This window comes from Cetorhinus maximus, chromosome 16, assembly GCF_964194155.1.
Source record: "Cetorhinus maximus chromosome 16, sCetMax3.hap1.1, whole genome shotgun sequence".
Lineage (NCBI taxonomy): Eukaryota > Metazoa > Chordata > Chondrichthyes > Lamniformes > Cetorhinidae > Cetorhinus > Cetorhinus maximus.
In genome coordinates, this window is record NC_135894.1 from 103018527 (window position 1) to 103032959 (window position 14433).

The 14433-nt window shown below is 41.8% G+C and overlaps 1 pseudogene; it reads right to left on the reverse strand.

Moving 5' to 3' along the window:
- Window positions 1-4981: 4981 nt before the first annotated feature.
- Window positions 4982-5511, reverse strand: LOC144691855 (small ribosomal subunit protein uS15 pseudogene; annotated as a pseudogene).
- Window positions 5512-14433: the final 8922 nt, after the last annotated feature.

Consider the following 14433-nt stretch of genomic DNA (forward strand, 5'->3'; position numbering starts at 1 on the left):
CGGGGCTGGAAGACGATTTCACGCTGGTGGGCCAATTAAGGCCTGCCCAGCGTGAAACATGAGCGGCAATGCTCACTGCCGCCTGTGCAGGCGGGGGGAGGACGGTGAGCGGGGCGAGCGGGAACTTCACGCATTCGCACGAGTGCACACTTCAGAATCTCCCTGAGACACAGAGCTGCCATTAACCTTGTTAATGGATTTAACAGGCCAAAATATTGCGCGATTGCGCATTGACATTGGGACTCTTGCCCGATGTCAACGCGCGTCATTTTATGCTCAAGTGGTACAGGTGTGTGCCTGCCCGCCGAGCTAAAACTTTTGCCTTAGGTGTGGTCTAACTAGTGCCTTGTATAGTTTTAGCAAGACTTCCTTATTTTTATACTCCATTGCCTTTCAAATAAAGGCCAACATTTCATTTGCCTTCCCTGCTACCTGCTGAACTATCTGCTAGCTTTTTGGGATTCATGCACAAGGGTGCCCAAATCCCTCAGTGCTGCAGCTTTCTGCAGTCTTTCTCCATTTAAATAATATTCAGCTCCTCTATTCTTCCTGCCAAAGTGCACAACCTCACATTTTCCCACATTATATTCCATCTGCCAAGTTTTTTGCCCACTCATTTAACCTGTCTATATCCCTCCGTAGACTCTTTGCGTCATCCTCACCGCATGTCTTCCCACCTATTTTTCTGTCATCCACAAACTTGGCAATAGTATCCACTAGTTACAGGTTGCCATCCTGAAAATGCCTCCCTTATCCATCTCTCTGTCTTCTATTAGTTAGCCAATCCTCTATCTATGCTAATATACTACCCCCAACATCATGGCCTCTTATCTTATTAAGTAGCCTTATGTGTGGTACCTTATCGAACGCCTTTTGGAAATCCAAAGATACTACATCTGGTTCCCCTTCATCTACCCTGCTTGTCACCTCCTCAAAGAATTCTAATAAATTTGTCAGCATGATTTCCCCTTAATGACGCCAGGCTGACTCTGCTTGATTATATTATATATTTCTAAATGCTCCGTTATTACATCCTTCATAATAGATGCTAACATTTTCCTAATGACAGATGTTAAGCTAAATGACCTATTTTTACCTGTCTTTTGTCTCCTTCCATCCCTTGATACGACTTCTTTCAGAGTGCAGTATTATGCCTAATATTGATTCCCTACCTTCCTCAGAAAAGCTATTCTTATTCTGAAAGGTGCAGAGAAGGGTAACACGGAAAGGCAATGTCCAACTAAAGTTGATGGAGTGTCTTTCCTCTCTTTCCTCCATTGCTAACTTTTCCCTCTGGAGGTTGAGTTTTTGCATTTCCACTTCTCTTTGAAATACTCTCTCTTTTTCCTTTTCTGTTTCTTTTGCCTCTAATTCAAGTTTTTTTCAGTTCCTTTGCTTGTTCAAGTTCAAGCTTCTTCATTTGTAACTGAAGTCTCACTGCCTCCAGCAGTGACTTACTAGTGTCGGGTATCACTTCCAATTTTAAATGCTGTGCTATCACTTTAAGTATATCTGCTTTCTTTGACCTTACAGGTGATTCTAACCCCAGTTTATCCGCCAATTCCATCAGCTTACTCTTGGTTAATTTTTGTAAACCAGTCAGGGTTACATTTTCCATCTGTAAAAAAGCCTTAGCAACCTCCAAAGCCATTTTGGATTCCAACCCATATAATACCTCACAGCAACTCCAATTCCTATGTCCAGTACCTCTTTATCTCCATGCATTCATTTAAAAGAATTCACAAATCCCATTGTCAAAGATTTCCAATCCCACCTTATAATGATACTCCTGAACCAATTATTATCCTGTGTCCCACCACCCGCTGTCTGCATTTCAAATTCTGGATGAGCCCCCACTTTGTTATGATCCTCGCTGAGGTTATCCCTGGACAAGCCTGATCCCAGAGTGGAACCCAGCTTGATAGATCCTAACATTTAATTTGTTTGTTTAGATATGTGGAGGGTAGCTACTGAACAGACTCACAGGAGTCAGCTGATGAATTTTTAACAAAAAAACAAAACATTTATTCAACAAGAAAAAATGAACTATATTACAATACCCCTTCACCCACAATCATACCTTTACAGATATTTACAGATTTGCAAGGATAACACAAGTTACAAAAGCTATCTTATACTTTGATGTTCACAGTAAGTACACAGTCCATGTATCAATGGGCACCCTGTGGTCAGACACACCACGATCTGGAACCAAGTAACAGATGCAACCTCAACCAGATGCCATGGATCACTCCTCAACTCCCCCCAGACACTTGTCACACCGTGAGCCAACCAGTCTCACAGAACTCCGTCCTTCACATGAGGGTTTCCAACCTCCACTTTCCAAAAACTCACTTTGGAATCTTCTCCCAAACCAATGCTTTCTCTTAGATGCCTTCTGCAAGGATTCACCTTCAGGGTTCCGAACTCTCCTTCTGATGTTACTCTTCCCTGGGTCACCGCATGCATTCATACTCTGTCTTCCACGCATTCTCTCTCACCAACTCAGCCATCAACAATACCATCACATCACATGCCCATAGCAAAGAGTTACAGGCCATTAGTTGTCTCTTTGGACTTTCTTGCCTCTTCTGAAGCCTTTAGCTCTTTAAGCTTGGAGCTTTAAACCTGAAGCTTGGAGCCTTTCTCTGCCCCTCACTCTTAACTTCACTTAACAGAACCTTTTCCAGGTTCCTGTCCTTCCTTTGACTAGAAGGTCTGCTTGGGACTTTCTCTTTTTCCACTCCCCTGGATTGGGGTGTTTTCTTTAGCTTGAGGCTGGCTTTTTGACTCCTTTGCTCCAATCTCTCTCTGGCAGTTGCTTTCAACCAACTTTAGCTTGGAGCTGACTATCTGCCCCTTCAAGGCTGCTCCTGCTTGGCAGGTATCTTCAAAACCTGCTGAACTCCAACAGTTTCCAAAACAAACTACTTTTTCTGTGTGTCTGTGGGAGGGGCCTGCCTCACTGGGCCCCTGTTGCTAGGCAACAGCCCAATTATTCTACTCTTGTTTGTTTAACTTAGCTTACAGTCATAAAAGACCTCATTAGAAATGTAGGCACCTTTTTAAAGTGAAACTAAAACTCGATTTGAACTTTCTTAACATACTAGATATCTATATAAGATGTAGAAATACAAACCAAACTTAAATATTAAAGCTAAAACTCATTCCTAACACCCGTAAAATACAAATATAACTTACTTAAACTCTCTCTATTTCCTAACACCCACCCAAGGCCACAGTATAGTTTCCCAATGTTTTAGCATTTAGACCTCATTTATGAATTTACGAATAATGATGGACAGATGAAGACCTCTGGTCCAACGAACCTTGCACACAATTGTAATACCTTGTGTATCACAATATATACAACCCACCTAAAGCCATGGGCAGAATTTTTCCCTTGGTGGGTGGGCGGGCCCCACCAGCTCGGCAGTGGGTGGGCAGCCAAACCCCGCCGCTGAAACGGGGCCCGCTGCCATTTTGAGTGGGCGGGTCAATTAAGGCCTGCCCAACGGGAAGCACTATGTGCTTCCTGTGCGGTGGGCGGGGGGTGGGGGAGTCCCCAACTGTCAAAGTGCGCTCTTTCGCACATGCCCGTGAAAGAGCGCACTGCTCCTTGAGACCAAGTGCTGTCTCAGGGAGATTAGTGACAGGTTAAAAAACTTTAAAAATAGAAAAATAAAAACATTATTAACATGTCCTCCTCGTGTGACAATGTCATACGAGATGGGACATGTTAATAAGAAGCACTGAAACTTTATTAAAGTTTTTAAACACGAACATGAAACTTCATCCTGCCAGTGGATGAGGTTTCATGTTTTATCAGAAGCCTGCTGGGGCTCCTGGCCTGCCCGCCAGCCTTAAGGTTGGATGGGCAGGGTCTTTAATGATCTTAATTATCCTGTCAATGACCTCAATTGGCCATTGACAGGTCGGCGGGGAGACAGCTGATTTCGCTGTCTGCCCGCCTTCCTTAAAATTTAAATGGACCGGGATGACGTTGGGGGTTCCTCCCGACATCATCCCGCGTCATTTTCCCGTCGGCCTAAATTTCTGGAAAATTCTGGCCTAAGTGATCTCTAGGGAGAGATTAAAAAAACGATAAAAACCTCAGTTCAATTTGTCAAAAAATATCTGGGAAATACCTTTACAATCCATCAAAATGATCAAAACTAGTTCAGGAGATCATTCTGGTCTGGAATGGGCATCACATCTTTTTAAAGATAGGTACTGCTGAGAATTCACTCAGCAGTACCTATCTCTTAAAAAGATGTGATGTCCATCCCAGTTATAAACAGTTCCAGATCTTGCTTGAAAGATTCAATGAATTGACGTCAGCTGCACAAATTGTTATTGACAAGGCCAGCATTAATTACTCATCCTTAATTGCCAATGTATGTCGGTGGTGGAGGGAGTGCTGTGGCTCAGTTCATAGCACCCTCGCCTTTGAATCAGAGGGTTGTGGGTTCATGTCCCACTCCTGTAAAACCAAGAACTGTGATTGTACTCGAAAGAGTTGCAATCTGTGACTGTTGATAACTCGAAAGAGTTTGTTGATGGGGGGGTTAAGCAGTGTCAGCTGTGGCTCAGTCCATAGCACCCTCGCCTTTGAATCAGAGGGTTGTGGGTTCATGTCCCACTCCCGGAAACCAAGAACTGTGATTGTACTCGAAAGAGTTGCAATCTGTGACTGTTGATAACTCGAAAGAATTTTTGTTGATGGGGTGCCAATCAAATGGGCTGCTTTGTTCTGAATGGTGTCGTGCTTCTTGAGTGTTTTCTTTTACTGTAACAACATACACATTTTATTTTTCAGGTCCAATAAAGTCTAAATGAAGAAACTTGAAATAAAAACAGTGCTGGAAAAATTCAGCAGACCCAGCAGCATCCGTAGAGAGAAAAACAGTCAATCTTTGATAATTGATTCAAAAGGTTAACAATTTCTTTCTCCACAGATGCTGCCAGACCCGCCGAGTTCCTCCAGCACTTCTTTTTTCGGATTTCTGGCATCAGCTGTACACTGCTTTTATTTCAATAAAGAAACTTCTTAAGCTACCAGTGCTGAAGCTGTGGAGGATTCATACTTCCAGTTGGGAGGAAGTACCCTCTTGGACTTGTAGTAATGAGCCAGCCTGTGGATTCTGCTTTCAATAAGAATCAAACGGAATTTGGCATCTTTATCCTTCCTGTTCCTCTCCAAGTGTTTGCGGACAGCCACAGCAGTCTTGATCAAGTGATACAAATCCTCTAGAAGGTCTGGAGCAAGTCCCTTAGACTTCAGGATCCTGAGAATCTTGTTCCCAGTCACAAAACGCACCTGGGCAACACTTGGGAATCCCTAAGGATCACACCAATCTGTGATGGGGTCAGGTCCTTCTTTGCCAGTTTGTAAATTTGTTCTTTAACATCATCAGATGTTAGTTTGAGCCATGTAGGCACACTCCGTCGGTAGAGTAAAGCTGACTGGGACAAGCCCTTGCCAGGAGCGTGCATGCGACCCATGGTGGCGACAGATACGCTCATCCAGGCAAGTGGAGAGTATTCCATCGCACTCCTGATTTGTGCCTTGGAGATGGTGGACAAGCTTTGGGGAGTCAGGAAGCAAGTTGTTCACTTCAGAATTCGCAGCCCCTGACCTGCTCTTGTAGCCACAGTATTCATATGGCTAGTCCAGTTGAGTTTCTGGTCAGTGGTAACCCCGAGGATGTTGTTAGTGGGGGATTCAGTGATGGCAATGCTATTGAATGTGAAGAGGAGATACTTAGATTCGCTCTTTTAACTAAAATTAATAGCTTTCAGCTTCTCTCCCATTCTAATTCCTTTATACACCCCAACCCTTTTTCAAGCTCTTTTCCTATTTCTCTTTCTGGCTCTGCTTCCTTATATCTACTTTTGTTTCTGTTCTAAAAATGTTTTCTTTATTGATTTATTGAATTGGTATCTTTTATCTTTTTGGAAAGTCAAGAAATGCAGCAAGATGCTGTCATTGTGTGCTGGCTTAATGATATGTGCCAGAGTCAGTCAGGAAGAGACAATCACAAAAATAAAATACTGCAGGTGCTGGAAACCTGAAAAAAATAGAAAATGCTCAACATACTCTGCAGATCTGACAGCATCTGCAAAGAGAGAAAAACAGGGCTAATGTTTCAAGTCAATGATCTTTCACCTGAACTCTCAGTTCTGTCAGTTTGTGTCAGAATTGAATTCCGTGGAAAGGTCATCAACTGGAAACATTAACTGCTTCTGTCTATAAAAATGCAGTCACAGCTGCTGAGTATGTCCAACATTTTCTTTTATTTTGAGAAAGACCGTCCAATGAAACACACAGAGATGAGAGAGCAACTGAGGGCGGGAGGGAGTGAAGATCTTCAGCAGAAGAGAACTTAGATCAGGAGGGAGAGAGAAACTGTGAATGCAGAGTTTTGCATCTTGCTTCAGTAAATGTGTTTATTTTAAGGAATGTATTCCAATTGGGAAAATGCCCTGGAGATTTTTTTGCAAACTAAGGAATACTTCTAATAGAACAGCTATGAACAGATTGCAGGCAGTAGAGAAATAATTGGTCAGGAAGACTTACATTTTCAAACAGCTGTGGTACACCATTTTACAGCTGGGAAAAGTTGATACTGGACAGACATTTCCAGATGTTATTTATTTTCAGTTATGCTGATGAATATTATTCAAGACTCATTTCTACAGATTTCCTGTGAAAAAATAATAAATAGATAAATGAATCACTGATACAGTCTTTGAAAAAGACTTTCAAAAGGAGCAGAGGCTGGGGTATTTACATAGCAGAATAGTATCTCTATCCTTGAGTCCACACTCCCCACCACCACCACCACCACCCACCCCCTTGCTAAAAGTACAAAATCAATGAATTTGCTCAATGGAATACCATCCATCAAGGATCTTGGTTTTCTTCTTTAGAGACGTAATGAATAAGAGGTGGTATCCACCTTTCCCATTCATGGTTCCTCTCTAGTGAATGCTGGCAGGTAATTCGACTGTGGTTTTCTAGATTGTGGTCAAAAGCAATACATTGCATATTTATAGAGCCTGTAATGTGATAAAATATCCCAAGGCTTTTCACAGGAATATAATCAGACAACATTTGAGATGGATCCGCATAAAGAGATATTTGGATTGCTGACTTAGTCAAAGAGGCAGATTTTGAGCAATGACTTGGAGGAAGTAGAGAGCTGGAGAGGTTTAAGCAGGAAATTCTTGAGTTGACGACCGATGCAGCTGAAGGCACAGCCATTAATGTGGAGCCAATGAAAATGGGGTATTGGTGAGAGGCAAGAATTGGAGAAACTTAGAAATCAGAAGTGAAACCCTGCCTGATTTACTTCTCCCTTGATCTAGTCAATCTATGATTAGGTCAGCTAACTCAGTACAGACCAAAACTCAAACATAAGACCATATGATCTGAATGACTTGATTTCAAGCTGACTTTGCCAACTGAGTTAACTGAGCAGCTGTAATGCCGTTATTCCTTAATTTGCATGACACCTGCTGCTAACTTAATCTGGCGCAATGCGTCATGACCCTACCAGCAGGATAGAAAAATAATATTTCCCATTTCTCTGAGCGTGAGCAGATGGATGACATGTCTTTCATTCTTCCTTTCCATGCAAACTCCATTATAGCTTAAATGTAGCTGTATTTTTCAAAGTAAATTCTACCCTACCTTACTGCCTTTTGCATGGACTGTCTGACCATGAACATAATATTAATATTGCATGACCTAATTTCTGCTGACATTGAACGGACTTTGCAGGGGGAGGAGTAGAGAATGCTTCAATGATCTCTGAGCCAGAAGGATCATTCATGGGATCATCAAGTGTTGCACACACGCCATGTTTTAATTATATAGTTGTAATTAATGTAATGAGAGCCTTCTGTCAGCGATAGTACTTCAACATACTGATTCTTTGCTAGTTGGAAACTTGTAATAATACCTAACAACAGGGAAACAGAGTCTACCAGCTCACTATTGACAGCAGTCTCTAAAATAATTACAGCTCATTTCCAATACAGTCAACATATTAAATGAAAAAGGCTAATGTAGCAATAAACATCTAACAAATGTTGTGGGTTTGTGATGATCTGAACGAGGATTTTGCTGTTCAGTGCATGTATGAGCATTGGCTGAAAGGGCACAAGTTGAGCATTACCATTATATGTCATTGCCATTAATATTAACAGATTAGAGAGGTGCTAACGTTGCTATATGTTTTTAAATGTGATTTTTTTTTCATTTGTTCTTGGGATGTGGGCATCACTGGCTAGGCCAGCATTTATTTCCCATCCCTGATTGCCCTTGAGGGCATTTAAGGGTCAACCTCATGGCTGTGGGTCTGGAGTCACATGTAGGCCAGACTAGGTAAGGATGGCAAATGTCCTTCCCTAAAGGACATTAGTGAACCAGGTGGGTTTTTACAGCAATTGACAATGGTTATCATTAGACTTTTAATTGCAGATTTTTATTGAATTCAAATTCTACCATCTGGTGGGATTCAAACCCAGGTCCCCAGAGCATTGTATTGGGTTGCTGGATTACCAACCTAGTGATAATACCACTACCCCACCAACCCACCACCTCCCCAGCAATTGACAAATTGCTGCTTTGACAATAACCCTCAGTTTTGATTCAAATGTCAGAGTTAAAGATGTCTTTCCTACTTTTTCCTTTTTTTATGCAGAGTCGCCAGCATCTCCTTGATACCTCTTCCAAATGGCCACCTTTCATATCTAAGTTTTGACAATGAGTGCAGGCAAGATAGTGGCTTATCTCACCCAATGTCCTTATATGCACAATTTCCAGTAGGAGTCATTAGACAGTGCTGTCTGGGAAGGTTTAAACTGGAATGGCAGGGGGACTGGAACCTGAGCAGAGGGACAGAGGAGGGGGAAACAAGGATAGAAACGAAAGACAGAAAAGTAAGAAGCAAAAGTGGAAGGCAGAAAAAGCAAATGGGGCCATAGTGCAAAATAAAAAGCTAAGGTGACTAACAAGGTAAAAAAGACAAGTCTAAAGGCATTGTATCCTAATACATGGGGCATTTGCAATAAGGTAGATGAATTAATAGCGCAAATAGATATAAACAGTTTTGATATAGTTGCAATTACAGAGACATGGCTGCAGGGTGATCAAAGATGGGAACTGAACATCCAGGGGTATTCAATATTTAGGAAGGACAGACAAATAGGGAAAGTAGGTGGGGTAGCATTGTTATTAAAGAAGGAAATCAATGCAATAGTGAGGAAGGATATTGGCTTGGAAAATCATGATGTGGAATCTGTTTGGGTGGAGATAAGAAACACCAAGGGACAGAAAACATTGGTGGGGGTTGTCTATAGGCCCCCAAACAGTAATGTAGATGTAAGAGAAGTCATTAAACAGAAAATTAGAGATGTATGCTATAAGGGTACAACTGTAATCATGGACGACTTTAATCTACATATAGATTGGACAAGCCAAACAAGCAATAACACTGTGGAGGGGGATTTCCTGGAGTGTGTACGTGATGGTTTTTTGGACCAATACGTTGAGGAACCAACTAGAGAGCAGGCTATCCTAAACTGGGTATTGTGCAATGAGAAAGGATTGGTTAACAATCTTGTTGTGCAGGGTCCCTTGGGGAAGAGCGACCATAAAATGATAGAATTGTTCATTAAAATGGAGAGTGAAGAAGTTGAATCCGAAACTAAGGTCCTGAATCTAAATAAAGGGAACCACGAGAGTATGAGGCTCGAGTTGGCAATGATGGATTGGGGAACCTTACTGAAAGGGTTGATAGTGGATAGGCAATGGCTAATATTTAAGGAGCATGTGCATGAATTACAACAATTATTCATTCCTGCCTGGCGCAAAAACAAAGCAGGAAAGGTGGCTCAACCATGGATTATAAAAGAAATTAGGGATAGTATTAGATCCAAAGAGGAGACATTTAAAATTGCCAGAAAAGCAGCAAGCCTGAGGATTGGGAGCAGTTTAGAATTCAGCAAAAGTGGACAAAAAGATTGATCAAGAAGGGGAAAATGGAGCATGAGAGTGAACTTACAGGGAACATAAAAACTGACTGTAAAAGCTGCGATAAACATGTGTGGAGAAAAAGGTTAGTGAAAACAAATGTAGGTCCCCTACAGGCAGAAACGGGGGAAATTATAATGAGGAACAAAGAAACGGCAGAGGAATTGAACACATATTTTGGTTCTGTCATCACAAAAGAGGACACAAATAATTTCTCAGAAATGTTAGGGAACCAAGGGTCTAGTGAGAGGGAGGAACTGAAGAAAATCAGCATTAGTAAAAAAATGGTGCTAGAGAAATTAATGGGGTTAGAGGCTGAAAAATCCCCAGGGCCTGCTAATCTACATCCCAGAGTACTAAAGGAAGTAGCCCTGGAAATATTAGATGCTTTGTTGGTCATCTTCCAAAATTCTATAGACTCTGGAGCAGTCCCTTCAGATTGGAGATTGGCAAATATAACCCCAATATTTAAAAAAGGAGGGAGGGAAAAAACAGAAAATTACAGACAAGATAGCCTAACATCAGTAGTGGGGAAAATGCTATAGTCTATTATAAAAGATGTGGTAACAGAACACTTGGAAAGCATTAACGGGATTAGACAAAGTCAGCATGGGTTTATGAAAGGGAAATCATGCTTAACCAATCTACTGGAGCTTTTTGAGGATGTAACTAGTAGAATAGATAAGGGAGAACCAGCAGATGTGGTGTATTTGGATTTCAAGAGGGCTTTTGATAAGGTCCCACATAAGAGGCTAGTGGGCAAAACGATAGCACATGGGGATTGGGGATAATATACTGGCATGGATTGAGAATTGGTTGACAGACCGGAAATAGAGAGTGGGAATAAATGGGTCTTTTTCCGGGTGGCAGGCGGTGACTAGTAGGGTACCATAGGGATCAGTGCTTGAGCCCCAGCTGTTCAAGATATATATAAATGATTTGGATGAGGGAGCCCAAATGCAATGGGCGGGATTTTCTGCACCCGCCTGCTGCCGTGATCTTCCAGTCCCGCCGCAAGTCAATGAACTTCTGGCTGGAGTGCCGCCTTGCCCGCGTCATGTACCACCCGCGACAGGGCCGGAAAATCCCGACCAATATTTCCAAGTTTGCTGATTACAAAAAACTGGGCGGGTTTGTGAAGAATGTGCAAGGAGGCTTCAGGGCGATTTAGACAAGTGTGTGTGGGCAAACATGGCAGATGCAATATAACGTGGATAAATGTGAAGTTATATGCTTCGATGTGAAAAACAGATATGCAGAATATTATTTAAAAGGTGATATATTGGGAAATATGGATGTATAAAGGGATATGGGTGTCCTTGTACACCAGTCAATGAAAGTAAACAGGCAAGTGCAGCAAGCAATTAGGAAGGCAAATGGCATCCTGACCTTCATTGCAAGAGGATTTGTGTTCAGAAGTAGAGATGTCTTACTGCAGTTATGCAGGGCCTTGGTGAAACTACACCTGGAGTATTGCATGCAGTTTTGGTCCCCCTACCTAAGAAAGGATACACTTGCCATAGAGGGAATGCAGCGAAGGTTCACTAGGCTGATACCGGGGATGGCAGGACTGCTGTATGAGGACAGATTGGCTCGACTGGGCCTGTATTCACTGGAGTTTAGAAGAATGAGAAGGGACCTGATTGAAACGTATAAAATTCTAACAGGGCTAGACAGACTAGATGCAGGGAGGTTGTTTTCCCAGGTTGGGGAATCTAGAACCAGGGGCCACAGTCTCAAGGTACGGGGCAGGACATTTACGACTGAGGTGAGGAAAAATTTCTTCAATCAGAGGGTGGTCAACCCATGGAAATCTCTACCACAGAAGGCTGTGGAGGCTGGGTCACTGAGTATATTCAAGAAAGAAATTGATACATTTTGGATATTAGGGGTATCAAGGGGTATGGAGAGAAAGCAGGAATATGGCATTGAGATAGAGGATCAGCCATGATCATATTGAATGGTGCAGCAGGCTCAAAGGGCCAAATGGCCTACTCCTACTCCTAGTTGCTATGTTTCTAAACAGAACCAAGAATCCTGGTTAACTTTTTCCTTTATTAAATCTGGAATATGCGAACCAATTGGCTGAGGACAGGTAACTCAGAGATTCGAATTCTACACGTCATGCCATCCAATTGCCCATGAGTCATTCCACTTTGCTTTTTTTAGTGTCTGGATGATGGAAGTTAGTGCTCAGGACTTAGCACATACATCAAGCATTCCCATTGGACTGTGTCCATTCATTCTGTACCAACCTCACAAGACCATCCTTCACACCAGTGTAGTACTTATTCCTAACCAACTAGTGTTAGACTTGAGTGACATTATGAGGCAGAGGTAGTGGTATTGTCACTGTCTAGCATTCCAAACTCCAGAGACCCATGGCAGATGGTGAAATTTGAATTCAATAGAAATCTGGAATTCAAAGTCTGATGGCGACCATGAAACCATTGCTGATTGTCATAAAAAAAAACATCTGGTTCACTGATGCCCTTTAGGGAAGGAAACCTGCTGTCCTTACCTTGTCTGGCCTACATGTTACTCTAGACCCACAACAATGTGGTTGACTCTTAGAAATGCTCTCTCCCAAGGGCAATGAGGGATGGACAATAAATGCTGGACTAGCCAGCGATGCCCACATCTCATGAACAAATATTTTTTTTAAATTAGCAGGTAAAGCCAAAGAGCAATTTGGGTGGGATTTTTCTGGCCTTGACACCAGCAGGCATTGTCACGGGCAGGAGGGGAAAATTTGGAGAGCCACAATGGCTGTCCAAATTTTCCCATCCTGCCCATGATGATGTCCTCTGGTGGCGGGGCCAGAAAATCCCAACCTTTGTGTTTTAAACCTATGTGGAATTGAAAATGGACCGAGACTCATTTCACATTGGGTCCTTTGCACCAAAATACTGAGGAGACTTATCTATTCATTTAGGGCTGGATTTGAATTCAAATCCTAAAAGTGAATTGCCAGTGCCTAACCTAATTCACTATCCAGTTTCCTACCACCCTGAAATCTTATGCACTTTGTATAATTTTGATAGTTTTTTTAGCATAAAGTACACAGTCTTAGGAAGCTGCAATAACAATGCCATACTGGAGCTGTTACCTATTTCATGCGCAAGTAATGACATCACCCACCAATCCATTACAACAAAAGTGATGATATACAGAGCAATTGTCCTTCCCACTCTTTTGTATGCTTGTGAGATGTGGGCAGTTTATTCCAGGCACACAAACAAGCTACATTATTTTCTCATGATCCACTTGCAGAGACCACGCAAGATCAGATGGCAAGGCAAGGTTCTTCATATGAGATTCTCTCCCTGCCTGACATGCCTAACATCCACATAAAGCTGAAGAGAGCTCAGATAAAAATGGGCAGAACATGTTGCCAGAGTACCTCATGGCACTTGTCAAAAAATCTCTTCTATGCCAAGCTAATTGAAGGGAAGTGTTCACATGGAGGCCAGAAAAAGTGCTTCAAGGGCACCCTGAAGGTCATAGTGAAGAGTTTGCCCTGAGACATGGGAGAACCTTGCACAGGATTGATCCAAATAGTGTGATCTCATCAACAAAGGTGCTACCTCCTATGAATAGATCAGAGGCATACTTGTCAACAGGAAGCATGAACTTCATAAATCCAGAGCCACAAGTACTTCTTCCTCACCAACAATACATGTGTGCCCAACAGACAACTGATATTTTTATGCTCAAATTGGGCAGGATAGTCATCATTGAACACATCCAACTTGAAGCTTAACTCAATGGATTCTTGCTGATGTCATGGTCATCTTCAACAATGAAGAACGAATATGATGACGAGATGTACCTACAGAAAATCTCATGCTTACTCTTTTGATAGAAAAGCTGTCACACATATCCATAATATTTAAACGTTGCTGAGTTTCTGTCACTGCAAATGAATTTCAGCAAAATTCCCCAACAAAGAGGCATACAATTGCTGATACCATAAAATGACACACACTCTAATCAGCCTTTTGAAAATAGCATGCAATTGTGAAATATATGCCATTTACACAATTGTTACCCGCATTGACCTGAAATGTTTAAAATTCAAGCCTAAGTTAGTAAGAATTTTCAAAAATAAGGTCTTTCATTTCTATGTTCCTTAATATACAAAAATGATGATTTGCCATAGATGTATTTGAGATTATGGGTATTTGATTGGTACAAATTTTAACCCTGCAAATGAGTTTAAATGCTGAGTGGGAGGTGATCTATAAATGCTTTACAGTTGTCATGTGAGTTGGAACATTCTTAAAGAGTTGAAATTATCTTGTCAATTTCACAGTATTAGGAGTTTCAGCAGGTAGAAACTACACTTTTTCCTGTGTTAAATTTTCATCTATTATTTATTCTGAAGCTGA